The following is a 17,303-nucleotide window of genomic DNA, read 5'->3' on the forward strand; positions in this document are numbered from 1 at the left end:
AATACAATTATGAAGACTGATACTAGTTACATTTCTCAACGGTTGCTTGGATTGAAATTCTAACAAATAAATATGAAGCCTTTAGGAAACACAAATTAAAAATATTCTTAAATATAATATGGAGTTTCATAATCTAATAATATTATTCATAGTCACAAAGATAAAGTTCGTCAGTCGCCAATAGGCCATAGTATTTCTCAGAAGCAATCATTAAGCTTTGTGGATGTTTTAAAAATAATTAAATTCTTTTCCACAAATAAAGAGAAAGTGTTCACCCACCCAATTAACCAACAGAAGACATGTTCTTCTTAGGCTCTTTTGGTACCATCATATTCTAGTATGGAAAGATTGATCAATAAATTTTAATTTATTTTTACATATACAACACGCAATTCAATATTTTCCATGAAAAATCTCTCTTCTATGACTGATCCAAAATGGATCCTAGAACACTTTCTAAGTTTTCATGAACTCTTTAAAAATCATACCAAAGATTCAAGTCTTAAAAAGTTCAAGCTATCGGGAGGAATCCTCATGAAAATTGCGAATTGTGATCAACGCGGATCAACGAGGGCCGTCGATCTAGCGCATAGAACGACGGACCATGGTAATGCACATTGACACCAACTAGCAAATGTAGGGATAATTTTAAGCAACAGAAGTAGTTTCCGATATGGGAAAACCTCTCAGAGAAGGAAAGCCCCTAGCACCCAGACCTGAAATAACTATAAAATGCGGAAAATAATGTTTCAGTTCCACCGAAGCAGGATTCCACAAAACGATAGGATATCAGAAGGGCTTCGAGCGGTAAGCGGTTTCAACTGAGTTCCACCCGATGCCATACAACGATTGCCACGCATCCCGGGGAAGAGAGAGAGAACCGCTCACATTGGACGGGTAAACATCATGCTACTCAGCTGCCTGATATGAACGACGATCGTAGGATCTGGGGTCCCCAGATCAACGGTGGAGACGTGTTCTAATGGATGACCAGATTTGACAAGATTATAAAGCAAGGTCACATAGGATTTGAAGTCCGATATGGATGATTCATTGGCAGAAGGTTGTGTTTCGTGGGCATTCTTGGAGTTAACGGAAAAAATGGTCGTTTCAAATATGTCCAAGAGAACTGACACTCATCCATTAGGAAATAGGTGGCCACCTCCCTGTGAGGCGTTATACAATGACTGATGACGCAAGACAAAGGGATTCAAATGGACAGAGGTAGTGGAACCGGAAAGCCGGGAAGCGGAAATGAATAGTCAGGAAGCAGATTGGCTTAAAAGCCACAAACTGACAGAGAGAGAAGTTAAGTTAAGTTAAGGGCAGTAAGCCGAAAGCAGATAGAAGAAGCCGAGCTGACCTATAAAAGCAAAGGCAGCATTGAGCCAGAGTTTAGGTCAAAGACAGAGAGAGTCAGAGAGTTTGTGTACTCCAGAGAAGGCTTGAGAGGTTCAAGCACACCCCTCTGTAATTCCTGTCATGTATGAGTCTCAGATTGGACTCATACTATTGTGACCAATAGAGGTCAAGAGTCAGTGAGGAGAGTCTGTGTACTCCAGAGACTTGGGGGATCCAAGTACAATTTTACGGATTTATACTTGTTGGGTGAGACTCAAATTGAGCTCACCATTGTAAAAACTCTACTTAGAAAACATAATAGAGTGGCCACCATTGAAGGCTGGACTAGGAGACGTAGCCCAGGAGTATTGGGTGAACTCCTTATTAAACTTGTTGTGTTTATATATGTTGCTTATTATGTTTTCCTTAACTACTTCATTGACTATGTATTTCGCAATCTTATCGATCCGTTTCATAAAATAACATAGGCACATCTATGCACATGAGTCTGTAATACCTTATTGTTTGTCTTAGATCAATTTCGGATCAAGTGGTATCAGAGCTTTAGGTTGCTAAGGTTAGACAAGCTTGTGCTAGATTTTTTTGTTGAATGCTAACTAGGACAAAGCTCAAATTAGGAGAAGGAGAATTGGTTGAAGCTAACCTAGAAATTGGAAGAGTCTATCCTAAGAGGAAAATGGCAAAAGAAATTCCCTTGGAATCAGACTCCCAGTTCATGTATAGTTTCATGACCATGAGAGCCATGGTAGAAGAAATGTATAGAGAATTTAAGAAAGGTAGAGATGAAGATTCATCAACCTCCAAAGGAGATAAAGGAACAGAAGAATCTCTCCTCAATGACCATTCTAAAGGCAAAGGGAAAGAAGAAAAGCTTCCCACACATCCTAATAGCCCTAAAAATAAAAAGAAAACATCTTTGATTAAATTACATGTTAAATTTGATTTGTCGATATATGATGGAGAGTTGAATACAAAGAAGTTGGATAATTGGATTAGACAGATTGATGTGTATTGTAGGGTGTATAGCATTGATTCAGACAAAAGTAAGATTCAGCTGACCAACCTATGCCTTGGAGGCACTACCTTGGTATGGTGGGAAGGCAAAACACAAGTTGACATGAAGAAGCATGGTAAAATCCTTTCTATCTGGAGTGAATTTGTTTCTGCAATTAAAAAAAAATTCTATCCACTAGCTTATATGCAACAAGCTATGATGAGTTGGCAAACTCTTCGCCAATTAAAAGAGCAAAGTGTACAAGGCTACACCCAAGAATTTAGAAAAAGAGCTTTGATTCTAGGCATTTCTTTATAGTCACCTGAAACTCTGCTGAAGTATATAGGTGATCTACACAACTATTTAAAGCACACCATTCTCATGTTTAATCCTACTAGCATAGTTGAGGTATCTGTTCAGGATACACATCTAGAGGCTAGAGGCAAGAATGTGAACCCGGAAGTTGGGGGATCATCAAAACCCACTGCAAGCAAGAACAAGGAAAAGAGAAAGAAGAAATGGAAATAGAGGAAGACAAATGTTGTACAAAAGACCAAACCTTCATGCACTCACTGCAAGAAGGATGGGCATGATGACGAACACTGTTGGATTCTGCATCTAGAGCTGAGGCCCAAGAAGTTCGATGGAAAAAAGAAGAAGGCTTCTGCAACTATTAAGAAAGATTTGGTGTTAGACTTAGGGGATGAAACAACAATCACAACCACAGGTATAAAAGGTAAAAATTTTGAAGCATCTACTAGTAATTTTGCACAATGCACTGATAATGAAGAAAATGAGAGGAAAAGACATGAGCTTTTTCATATTAGAGTTATTTCCAAGCATCAAAAGATTGATACTTTGTTTGATAGTGGCTCACAAGTAAACTTAATTTCTGAAGCAATCGTAAAGAAGTTGGGATTACTAACCACACCTCACAAGAAGCCATATCCATTGGGTTGGTTATGTGATAAAGCAAAGCTACAAGTGACTTGACAATGTAAACTTAGGTTTTCTTTTGGGTCAGCATTTGTAGATGAGGTTGAGTTAGATATAGTTCCTCTAGATATATGTGGAATTGTTTTAGGAAGTCCTTACTTGTATGATAGAAAATCCATTTTCTATAGAGCTGAAAACAAGTATCAACTCGTTAAAGATGGAATTGAATATATTGTAAGAGCTCATAAACTCAATAATAACTATACTCTCATAAACTCAGGGCAGATGAAAAGAATTGTAAATTCATGCAAACAATTTTTATTGATGGTTGTAAAGGAAAAGAAACCTGATAAAACCAATGTATTTGAAGGCTGTAATGCTAAACAACAATCTGATTTAGAAAAAGTTGTTTCAGAATATGATATGCTATTTCACTAACCTAAAGGTCTGCCACCCAAAAAGGAAATAGTACATGATATTAATTTGTAGCAAGATGCTCCATTGCCTAACATCGGAATGTACAGGTTGTCCGCTTTAGAGAATGTATAAGTCAAGAAGCAGGTATAGGAGCTGCTCGAGAAAGGGTTCAAAAGACCTAGCACATCACCATGTGGGTCTCCAATTATCTTGGTGAAAAAGAAAGATGGCTCATGGAGAATGTGCATTGACTACCGAGCACTGACTAAGATAACGATCAAAAATCGTTATCCCCTTCCTCGCATAGATGATCTATTAGATCAGTTGAAAGAAGCTGTTTACTTTTCCAAGTTGGACTTGCATAGTGGCTACCATCATGTCAGAGTTGCAGAGCAAGATGCATGGAAGACTGCTTTCAAAACAAAGCAGGGATTGTATGAGTGGCTAGTTATGCCTTTTGGCTTAACTAATGCTCCTGCTACTTTCATGAGAGTAATGAATGATGTACTCAGGCCTTTTATTGATGATTTTGTCATTGTATATCTAGATGACATTCTTATATTTAGTAAAACATGGGAAGAACATTTGAAGCATGTAAATCAGACTCTAGATGTTTTGAAAAAAGAAAAGCTTTATGTTAAGCTATCAAAATGTGAATTTGGCAAAACGTCTTTGAATTATTTGGGTCATATTGTAGGGGGTGGTGAATTGAAGATAAATCCCTCTAAGGTTGCAGTGATTGTGAACTGGCCTAAGCCCAAATCTGTTACCGAAGTTAGAAGCTTCCTAGGAGCAGCACAATATTGGAGAAAGTTTATTGCTAACTTTTCCTTGATTGTAGCTCCCTTACATGCTTTAACAGGATTGAACAAGGTGTTTCAGTGGGGAGGCAAATAGCAAAAATCATTCAACACCTTAAAAGAAAAGATTAGTACAGAACCAACACTAGCACTGCCCGATCTTCAAAGATCCTTTGAGATTGAAATGGATGCCAGTGACTATGCCATGGGAGTAGCGTTGATGCAGCACGGTAAACCCATATGTTATCATTCTGAGACATTTAATTCTGCAGTAGTTAATTATCCCACATATGATAAAAAATTGTATGCATTAGTACAAAGTGTGAAAAAGTGGAAACATTATTTAATGGGCAAAGAGACAATTATACATACTGATCATCAACCACTTCAATATTTACACTCACAAACTAAGTTGCAGCAATCAAGACACTATAGGTGGATGGGTTTTCTACAACAGTTTCATCTTGTCATCAGATATAAAAAGGATATACACAATAAAGTTGCAGATATGTTGTACAGACCAATCGTAAATGCATCTACTATACTTAAGCATAACTCAGTATTGCATGAAAGCTACATTGAATAGTATGCTCAAGATATAGATTTCAAAGATATATATGCAACTTTAAGTCATGGCAAACAAGTAGAAGAATTAGATTATCATGTTAAGGACCAACTCTTGTATCATTTTGGAAATTTATGCATTCCTCAAACCGAAAGAGTAAAGATAATTCGAGAAGCACACACTTCTCTATTATCAGATTACTTTGGGGTTACTAAGTAAAACAGTTGCACAACTGCAAAGATTTTGTTATTGGCCAAAAATGAATGAAACCGTTTCTAGATATGTAAGAGGGTGTACCATGTGTGCTAAAATCAATCCCAACAATAGAAAACTAGGCTTGTACACTCCACTATCAGTTCCTTCTCATTCTTGGGAAAGTGTTTCCATGGACCTTGTTGGGGGAATGCCTAAATCTAGAAAAGGTCATGACTTTTTATATGTTATTGTGGATAGGTTTAGCAAAATGTGTATTTTAATACCTTGTAACAAATAGATTACAGCTGAACAAACAAAAAAGTTGTTCTTTCAGCATGTATTGGTTCATTTTGGATTACCCACTTCCATTGTATCCGATCGAGATTCCCGATTTTTTGGGAAGTTTTGGTCAAGTCTATGGGAATTTATGGACACCAAACTGAAGAAGAGCACAACCTTTCATCCACAAACAGGTGGCCAAACAAAGGTGGTCAACTGGACAGTGATCCAGTTACTCAGAGGCTATTGCAACAAGCATCCCAAGCTTTGGGATGAACATTTATGTTATGTGCAACATTCTTACAACCATGCTAAACATTCTTCTACATAGAGATCTCCTTTTGAGACCTTCTTTGGTTTCACACCAAGGTCTCCCTTGGATTTTGTCTTTGGTAAAGACATAGTGGTTGATGGACATAGTGATGTGGACAAGGCAACCAAGTTCATTGAACAAATCCAAGAGATTCACTAGGTAGTACAGGAACAGCTGGAAAAGAGCCAAGCCATGTACAAGGCAAGGCATGATAAGCATCGGATTGAGCATAGTTTCCAAGTTGGTGATCAAGTTTGGCTATATATCAACAAAGACAGAATGCAAGGTGAAGGTAAGAAGCTGAAGCCAATAAGGTATGGACCTTTCAAGATTCTTGAGAAAATCAGTGAAAATTCTTTTCGCCTTGATTTTCCAGCTTACATGCACATCTATTCAGTAGTTAATGCAGAAAGCTTGAGAATATTTGAACCTTCATTGATTGAAGATCCCAAAGAGTAGAGTCAATTGCCTTATATTAATGATCTGTTGCCTGAATATCTCAATGAATTGTAGGAAGATACAGTTCTGGACAAGAAGGTAAGAACTATGCATAGAGGGGATGTTGAGTACCTCAGGATTGGACTCAAAGGTTCAAAACCAAGCAATGCAAGATGGATAGAAATTGGGCAAGTGAGGAATATATACCCTCACTTGATTGATGCTTAAAAACCAACTTTTGGTGGTCCAAAAGCTTTTTCAGTGGGAAGGCGTGATCTAAAATGGATCCTAGAACACTCTCTAAGTTTTCATGAACTCTTTAAAAATCATACCAAAGATTCAAGTCTTAAAAATATCAAGCTATCGTGAGGAATCTGCATAACAGTTGTGAATTGTGATCAATGCAGATCAACGAGCGTCGTTGATTTAGCGCGTAGAACGACAGAACATGGTAACGTGCGCTGACACCAACCAGCAAATGCAGGGATAATTTTAAGCAACCGAGGTAGTTTCAAATATGCGATTAGCTAATCGCATATCACAGGGCAAACCTCTCAGAGAAGGAAGGCCCCGAGCACCAAGACCCGAAATAACTATAAAATGTGGAAAATAATGTTTTGGTTTTGTCGGAGTGGGATTCCACAAAACCAACAGGATATCAGAAGAATTCGAGCAGTAAGTGGTTTCAACCGAGTTCCGCCCGATGCCATACAATGATTGCCACGTGTCCCAGGGAAGAGAGAGAAAACCGCTCACATCGGATGGGTAAACATCATGCTACTCAGCCGCCCGATATGAACGAAAACTATAGGATCTGGGGCCCCCAGATCAATGGCGGAGACGTGTTCCGATGGATGACTAGATTTGACAAAGATTATAAAGCAAGGTCACATAGGATTTGAAGTCTGATATGTATGATGCATTGGCAAAAGGTCGTGTTTTGCGGGCATTCTTGGAGTTAACAGAAAAAACTGCTGTTTCAAATATGTCCAAGAGAACTGACACTCATCCATTACGAAATAGGTGGCCACCTCCGTGTGAGACATTGTGTAGTGACTGATGATGTAGGATAGAGGAATTCAAATGGACAGAGGCAGGGGAACCGAAAAGCCAGGAAGCGGAAACGAATAGTCAGGAAGCAAATTGGCTTAAAAGCCACAATCTGACAGAGAGAGAAGTTAAGTTAAGGGCAGTAAGTTGAAAGCAGAGAGAAAAAGCTGAGCTGACCTACAGAAGCAAAGGAAGCATCGAGCTAGAGTTTAGGATAGAGACAGAGAGAGTCAGAGAGTCTGTGTACTCCAAAGAAGGCTTGAGAGGTTCAAGCGCACCCCTCTGTAATGCCTGTCATGTATGAGTCTCAGATTGGACTCATACTACTGTGACCAATAGAGGTCAAGAGTCAGTAAGGAGAGTCTGTGTACTCTAGAGACTTGGGGGATCCAAGTACAGTCTTACCAATTTATACTTGTTGAGTGAGACTCAAATTGAGCTCACCATTGTAAAAGCTCTTCTTAGAAAACATAATAGAGAGGCCACCATTGAAGGCTAAACCAGGAGACATAGCCTAGGAGTATTGGGTGAACTCCTTATTAAACTTGTTGTGTTTATATGTGTTGCTTATTATGCTTTCCTTAATTGCTTCATTTCCTGTGTATTTCACAATCTTATCGATCCGTTGCATAAAATAACATAGGCACATCTATGTACATGAGTCTGTAATACCTTATTTTTTGTCTTAGATCAATTTTGGATCAATGACGAAATTACTAAATCATCATTGAAGATAAAATTCATCAGATCGACAACCCATGGTTTACTCACCTAGCTATCAGCTATTCTATTTGGCATAAGAAAATATATAGAGAGAAGGCATGTTAGATCCCTATACTACTAGTGTAACCCATTATTGTTATTAGTACAACCCCGTTATTATATTGTTGTGCCCATGCAATCCCCATATTGTTATTATTGTGCCCCATAGAAGCCCACTATTGTTATTATTGTGCCCTTACATTATTATTGTTATGTCAGCTCTGATTATATTATGACCCCTTAGACTCCTATATATAGAAAGGAGGTCTTGTCATTTGTATCATCCAAGAATTGTTCATTTGTGTAATGTAAAGGAGGTTTCCCCATCAAAGAGGCTTATTTTGAAGGCATTTGTCTATCTTTTCTATCTTTTTGTGAGTTGGTTTCATAACAAGGAACCTCGTCTGATGATGATCAAGCCACTTATCTAGGAAATTCCTATGAAATATATGATGGCAATTTCACAATTCTTTATATGCTCCTTTTCCTCAAAGGAGTTCAAGAAGAAAGCACACATGAGATCATCCCCTATTAATTCACATAATCTTTCTGCAAACTTCTTGAAGGTAACAACAGACAAGTTGTGTCTAATTATATCAGCATGGATCGAAAGAACAATCAAAGAGGAATTGGTGTCCATACCTGAGCTATTTCTAGCAAGAGAACCACAACCAACAATAACCTCTCTAAGTCGCTAAACATGATAGCCGTATTGAGAAGTGACAAAGGATAAAGAAAACGAAGCAATAACTCATTTTTGTTGTTACACAAAAGGAAATAATGTGTTCTATTGGTTTCAAAATTGTAAAGCTCAAGAGCGATAGACATAGAAACAATAAAATCAAACTTATCTCTTGTACTAAAAACTGTCACGTATGAGCAAGTGGTAACATGAAAGCAGAGTACTTCGAGCCACTGAAAGAGTTATTTCCAAAAGCATGCTGGTTGTAAATACTGGGTTAACAAAATTTATCAGTGACATGGGACATATGACACCAAGCCTACAATAAAAGATCCAATTTTTTGTCCAATTAAATGTTAACAAATTATTTTTTTCAATAATAAGAAAAAATAATTTATTCATTTTTAAAGTTAAATCTTATAATTTGCACTAGTCAATGCTAAACAAATAATGATCAAAAGACGAATAAATCGCTAGAGTCATGCCTAGGGAGAGGGATTGATAAGAAGGTGGTCGAAATGTCTAATAAATTTTCTCCTTATTCGTAAAGATAAGGATTTTTGGATATGTGGTATTAGTGAACCATGGTATTGGCCCATGGTATTGTAATTAAACATATTTATAAAATAATAATCTTCATGATAAAGTGAGAGCGAATCTTCATAATTACAAATCTTGCTTCATGATTTTTTTCAATATACATATAACTTGTATATATTTTATAATAGTAATAATAATGATAAAATTTAATTTAATAAAAAAATAAAAACATAAAATATATCATAAAATATATATTTTGATATTTACTAATATTTATTGATTATTTAATTTATATTAATATTAAATATATATGAAAAAAATTATAACATTTTTAATCTTATAATATCAAGTTTATGATATCTCTAATCATATAATGTATAATTTATGATCAATGGATGGATGGATGATCATGTATATATCTCTTATTTTCCAAATATATTTAAGGATGACTGTGATGTGTATTTATTTGTTCGTGGAAAGCAAAATGTTTCTATTTTTATTTATTTATTATAATAATAATATATATATTTTTTTAAATTCAAAAAACAGTGTTAAGCGTTAATTATTTTAATTTATATAACTTTGGAGAATAATATTGGATGAAAAAGTGAAACTTAGATTCACTTAGAAATGAGGTTGATTAATGTTTTAGATCTAATAATTTAGGTTTATTTGATATATTTATTTTACAAATTTTACCAAAAACAAGAATAAGAGAAGGAAATAAAAAATTTGTATAAATAATGTTATATTATTATTATTATTATTATTAGGTGGATGATATAAATTTAATTTTTATAAATATTTTAGAATACTTTTAGCACCAACCACAAATTAAAGGTCGATAATTATCTCAAATCTAGTTATGCTCTTTTTCATTTTTAATTAAATTGATTAATTAAAAAGAGGGTCAAATGAGCATATATCATATTAACATTAGTTATAGTTTTTGGGCATATAGTATTAGTAAGCCATGGTATTGGCCTCATGGTATTGTAACAAATTCTATTTATATGCTACGACTTTCCATGGTAAATTTGCGGTGAATCCCTATGGTTAAGAATCTTGTGCTTGTTTTTTCTTAAATGTATATATGTTTAACTCATATATTAATTATTTTTATAATTAATGATAATAATAATCTAAAACAAAGTTATAATTTAGTTAGTTCTTACGATTTTCTTAAAGTTTAGCAACATGATAAGTATCATTAGGTAAGTGTTTTAATACCTATATACATTTTCCAACCTTTTGATTTATATAGATACACTAGTAGCAAATGTCTTTTGATATAACTGTGAGAAAATCATAGAAAACTAAAGGAACTACTCTTATAAAGGAAATTTTAAAGCGAGTTGAAAAATACAAAGGAAAACATAGAGAAAGGAAAATGATGTTATTGAATTAAGTACAAATGTATAAAATTCAAAGAAAATCAACTACTTCAAATGTAACTTAATATAAAATGTTTAAGGAAATAGTGGTACTAATTATGTGTAGGTGTGAGAAAGTGATGTAGGAGGAACCATCCCATACAATGTCAAAGTTTTATAATGGACCACTTCTACACATTCTTCATGAATCACATGACTATACAAAAACCCAATAATAACTATGACCTATATCATTTAATAATGTTAATGAACTATACACAACAAAAAATGATAGATCATTTGTTGTAAAATAAACAATGATATCATCATATAAACACGAGAAATTAAATGTGGAGGCTTGAAGGTAAAAAACACTAACAATGTGCTTAACCATTTTTTATTCATTAATCTTTTTCTAGATAAATATTACAAATCTAGCCTCAATGGCATCTTCATCTAATTTTCAAATATCCTTGCTATATCAAACCAAAGACCATTGTAGTGATTGATGCCTGTGCATGGTGTTGGAGCATCCTTTCAGTTGGAGTTGATAAAGTCAGGGTGTTGGAGCATGGACAGTCAGTTGGAGTTGATAAACCAAGGGGTCAGAGCCTCCTTCTAGTCATTACTAGTAAACCAAGGGGTTAATGCCTCTTTTAATTGGTGTTGTAAATCTTGGAAGTTGGTGCTTCCTGTTGATGTAATTTTTCAAGACATATATTAAAAGGATTCTGTGGTTTTTGTCCCGAAAAGGTTTCTACCTAAAAATTATTGTGTACTATTCATGTCATGTGATGCTTATTTATGTTTTGATATGATGTTAATGATATTTAATTCTCTAAAGTTAAAAATTAACTAATCGAAGTGAAATATTGATTCACCCCCTCTTAGTATTTCGAACATAAACAAGTTGGCCAACAAGCTTTCAAGGTCACCCACATTAAAGATCACAACTTTGGGAACTCTAATGCACATGGATTCATTCACCTATGATGCATATAAAGAGGCATATTAAGAGGATAAGGACTTCAAGGAGGTGTTTCAACAGTTGTAGAGTCAAAGTCATGTGCACAATGGTGACAAAACTGTTAACTACCATCTTTAGGACAAGTTACTCTATAGGTTGGATAAGTTATGTATTCGTAAAGGTTAAAGATTGTATCCAGTTAGAGAGGCTCACTCATCCAAGGTTTTAGGTGTAACACCCCCTCCTCCTAGGTATACCTAAGAAACCAACCATCCAGGGTAAACATGTGATGAGAGAGGTCACTATAAGGGATTCAGCGTCGTTGGTGACCTTAAGGAAATGGAATCAACGGAACACTTCAACCAAACCCATCCACATCAACAACAACAACCTCATGAGACATGCCAGCCACTCAGACATCCTGTCCCTAAGTCCCACTGATGTTTTAAACCTTTTAACCCCTAATATCTCTCATGCTATAGGCATGACAATGTCCAGAACCCAAAGTCGCTCTCACAAGGCTATGTGCCAATGTCCATGGACTCTTTTCAATAGACTTGTTCTAGTGTCCTCAAGATTTTAGCCACTTTTCTAGCCCAGAATCTCGGCCTGTGCCCAAAAATTGTTATACCCTCCATACTTCATCAAGGACATGATGAAAATACTAATAAATCAAAATCAACCTCAGGATTAGGTCTGAGCATCCCCAGCTGGGACTAACATTCTGTCAAACACTTATCATCAATGCAACCTATAGATCTAGGATACAAGACAAAGGATGAATGACTGAAAGCACTTATGAAATATAACTAGAAGGATCACCACCTTATCCATTGAACAATTATAACATCAATTAGGTCTTGCATCTAACAATTTAGCAATTAAAAGTAAATACATGAAATAACCATGACATGAACCAGTCATATAACCATGGTTATAACCATCATAAAACCATACAAATATCATAGATGTCACAACCACTAAATCCATATATATACAAGTGAAAAAGTAAGAGAATTTAGCTTTTATTAATCATAGGAAAATCTGACTAGGTTTGGGACTTCCACCTACCACCCGACAGTAGACATGGCAGAACCAAATCTCTCTTTTAGCAAGTCACACTCATGCCATATTCCAAGCATGAATGTGGGCTCTCACAAAAGAACCAATCCTAGAATATCTAAGGGAATCCAATGGTTAAACCACCTCCACCCTCATCAAACGATGATCACACTAAAATCTGTGTTCCGATCACAACCAAACCGAACTTGGAATGCCATCTAGAATCCATCACTATCCTTGAGGAATTTTCTATGTTCTTATCTCTTAGGCTTTACAACAATCTAATCTTGGATCACTAGGCCCTAAACTGAGACTAGTCTCTCAAGGTTTACTGCAATCCAAACCCAGATCACTAGGTCGTAAATCGAGATTTCTCCCTCAGGCTTTACTGTGTATCCCGCCAAAAATGGTCAAGGGATTCCTAGGCCTTTGGGAGTGAAACTTGAAACCACCTCCACCCCAGATTCTGAAATCCATCGGACAAACCAAAGCTAAAAAACCGAAGTAAACATCCCAACACCATGGCATCAGAAAAAGGAAAGGATAGGCTAAAAACCATTGTCATAGCCCGACAAAACCATGCCACCGACATCAAGAGAACCATACACCAACATGCAAATCCATGCATGTCCAAACCAGCTAGGAAATCATGCATGCAAATTTAGGTTACCTACAAGTATTCTTGTTGAAGTTGTCTAATCCTTGTAACAAGCCCGGTGAAAATTCCATGGAATAAAAGCTAATAAATGAAAAATAATAACCATGATTGATGGGACACTTATTCCAATCTGGATGTTGGGAAAAATCCTAGTGATGGGATCACTTATGATTGTTAATGGCTAGGGAGATTGACAAAGGCAATGTCTAAGATTTTGGAAAGGAAAAATGGCATCTTTGACACAATTATTTATGAAAATAATGGAAATAATGGAAATTAGGAGAAAAAGGAAGTGAAAGGTCACGGGTTGCATGTGAGGATGAAAATGAAGGAAAATAAAGAAAATAGAGGCCTCGTCCATAAAAAGGCTTCTGAGGATCAATTGGTAACCTTTTGTCATTTCATCATTGGGGCTCTCTCTCATTATTTTCTCTCTCTCTCATACTCTTGGATACTTATAGTTTTCTTGGAGAACTCTTGGAGGGTGTGGCATACTTAGATTTTTGGAGCAAGAAGGCAAAGGAAGAGCAGGAAAGCACAAGAAGGCATCGAGATCAACATCTACATCATATTTGGTTGCAGTTACCAAGTTGCATGTATGATTTCTTCACTAGTTTTGGCATGCATGGCATATGGATGTGGTTTCTTAGTTGTGATCTGTCATTGGAATGGAGGATTTCCTCAATCGACAGTGGATTTCCTAGCCTTGCAATTTCCCAGATAGCCATGGTGATTGTGGGTTTACTTTCATTGTTTGTTGTTGGTTGGTTCTCATGTTTCCTTAGCTTGGGTTGAGTTATTAGTTCATGGAATCCCTGTAATAGTTTGGGTTGAGTTACTAGTCCTAGAAGCCTTGGTTGGAAAAATGCTCTGGAATCCCTTGGTGGGTTGAGTTACTAGACCTGGAAGCCTTGGTTGGACAAACACTCTAGAAGCCTGGCACCAGTTGTGAGTTGAGTTACTAGTCCTAGAAGCCTTGGTTGGAAAAAACAATCTGGAATTCGTGGAAGGATTGGATGGAGATCAATCTAATGATGGTGTTGTGATGTCCTATTGTGAGGAGGAATCACTATTTGATGGGTTGAGGTGGATTTCCTTTGGAAGCCCTAGATGAGTTTTGATTGATGTGTTCTATGAGGTCCCACATTCATGCTTGGAATATGGCAGGAGGGTGAATGGATGAAGAGATATTTGGCTCAACCATTCTATGGTTGGGTGGAACGTGGTAGTCCCATCTCGGGTTGGTTCATTTCATTCATTAATGAGAAATTCATACCCTTGATTTTCATGTGTAAATGTACTGATGTATATGTGGATTTGGATGGTTGATATGTTTATGTTATTTTTGTTCTTATTATGCTGGTGTTGACAATGTTGGACCCGCCAACATGTCAGGGGATATCCCTGGTAAGAAGTCCCAACTAAACCTCAGATCATTTGGAGTAGGAGTCCCAGTAGTGGGTAGTACAATAATGCCTTAATTGCAGTAGCATGCAGAGGTAAGTGTGATATATTTGTCGGAAGCAAGTTTATGACCTTGCGACAAGTCAAGAGAGATGCATGGGGGGTTATGACAGATGAAGGGGAAAAGGAAGTGTGTCCCTTAGAAGCATGTAATAGTACATAACTTGAAAGGAACACATGAGAAGAAGGACATCACGGGATGGAAGTGGAGTAGTCCACAATCCAAGGTGATGAGTTAAACCAACAACACGTCTCCAACAAGATTCATACAATTATATACAAAATAGTTCATAAAAGAATGTGTAAGTTAAATAACATACATTGCTAAAGCAACCAAAATAGTCCAACTGCAATAACAACATATGCATGAAAACGTGTTGGCTATATTATATTATATAAAGTGAAAGTTCCATCCATACATACACCATGACAACCACTAACCCCAATAGTGGAACATTACAATCAACGCTGCCTACTCCTCCAAAGAGATGTACTCGCTCTGAACTGTGGATAAGACAAGGCTCGTCGCAATACTCTCCAAGCCTTCTCTAAGCAATGCCTAGTCAAAATCTTGGCTCCCAAAAGACTCTACTATGAGTTATGAGGTTATATATATAACAAAAGGGGAGACAATTGACATTCCCCTTTGACTCTTTGACTTACCTCATGACTCTTGTTGGGATAGGATCGCATGGGTCAGTTTTGGGGTTAAAAACCCAAGTCTTGATGTAAATTTTGGTAAAAAGATGTAATGTCTCCGCAATTTGTGGATGCACGACACATAGATAGTTAGAAATCAAAAGGGGTTTAGCCCCTTGTCTATGTAAAGTCAAGTCGGTTTTGAGATCCACCCATGGTCCAAGGACCATGGGATTGTGTGCAAAAAGCTATAAATAGGTGTGTCTTAGAAAGTCTAAGCATAATAAAAAGAATATAGATGTAATGGGTCAATAGAAGATAGCATAGAGAAGTGAGTTGTAGAGAAGGAAAAGGCTCTACAGCTGAGTACGCAGAGGCCTAGAGTAGAGTCCGCAACTGAGTGCGCAGACCCCTGCAACTGAGTGCGCAGGGAAGTTTGAGTTTGTAACCTCATATTGAATATCAATAAAGAAGACTGTTGGAGAAATTCATGTGTTCATCTGTTTACTTCTGTTATTTATGTTCGCGATATATGTTGTGATAAAATAATGCCTCAATGAAATAATAACGTATTGATGCGCAACTTTATCGGATAAGTCTTATTAACTAATTGCAATGCATGTTAAGTATTTACGCGAAGATTATAATATATTCTATTATGTTTATTAAGCTCTTAAATAGATCTGTGTGAACACAGATCTAGGGTTAATTTATGGTGTGCATAAGTAGTTAATTCTCCTGTTAAGGATCCACAAAGACCTATCGTAGACCTACGTGAAGGTCTAGAAGCTGTTTAAAGGGAGTTGCAGTGGTGAGCCCTAGGGTCTTATAGATTTGCGTGAAGGCAAATATAGGGCAATAGGAGACATCACATTGATCTCTGGATGCAGAAACTTGGTTCTAGCATCCCCCTATACTACTTCGGGTGAGACTTCAGCTTGCGCTACATGGGTTAATACCGAAAGAGCCAGTAGTGTAGGGTTTTGTTTGGCACAATTAAATCTGAACCTGGGTCAGGAACCATTAAGCCAAAAAATGGTTTTGTTTCCAGGACTGGGATTTGCATAAGGAGATGTGTGATGTCGCATCACTGGAATCCAACCAAGAAGGAAATTGAGAAGTGGTTGGATATGAAGATCCACAAACTCACAGCGCAAGAGAACATAAATCCACACTTGACAAAAAAGCAGTGGCTGGACAGATATTTGTACACATAAATACAAAAAATGTTCTTTTGTACCTTTGTTATTGAACTATACGAGCAGATAGCTAAGTTGGCAGACGGCCAAGGAAGGTGGAGGGTTCATGGTCCAGTAGTGTGGACTCTAGAGCTAGTGCAAAGGTTGGAAGCTTCTGAAGATAAGATCATGCGCGCTGTTGATCACTGGCTTGACCTGATTATAGGAGGATTTGTTACAGAGTTCACAGTTGATACCTTAGTCAGTTACAACGAAGTAGAGTGATGCTTCTTCAAGGGACCATGAGGTAAGTATCTGAGGTCTTTGAATACCTAGATTAAGATGTTATTATGAGAGAAAAGGGTTATGTCGTTGCCTTGATGTTTGGAGCTATGCGAAGTGGGCAAATATTTATAAATCAAGAGAAAACAGGTCCTGAATATAGCCCATTGATTGGACCTCCTTTGAGTGACAACGAGGGAGCATTATGTGCCTCACCATGGAGTGTTGTCCAACTGATAAGACATGGGTTTTTGTGGATACATCATCCATCCACTCCACCTCCACCCTCACCTCCATAACATACACCTTTGCCCACACCACCGCCACCACCACCATCATTCAACATG

General features: G+C 36.8%; 1 protein-coding gene across 1 annotated transcript in view; it reads left to right on the forward strand.

Moving 5' to 3' along the window:
* The window catches only part of LOC149200678 (uncharacterized), a 71,939-nt gene that overhangs the window by 9,899 nt on the left and 44,737 nt on the right, over nt 1-17,303 (forward strand). The window lies entirely within an intron of this gene.

The sequence above is a fragment of the Pinus tabuliformis genome, chromosome 2_1 (assembly GCF_031772625.1).
Source record: "Pinus tabuliformis cultivar Carrire ecotype Pingquan chromosome 2_1, CPIR1, whole genome shotgun sequence".
In the NCBI taxonomy this organism is placed as follows: Eukaryota; Viridiplantae; Streptophyta; class Pinopsida; order Pinales; family Pinaceae; genus Pinus; species Pinus tabuliformis.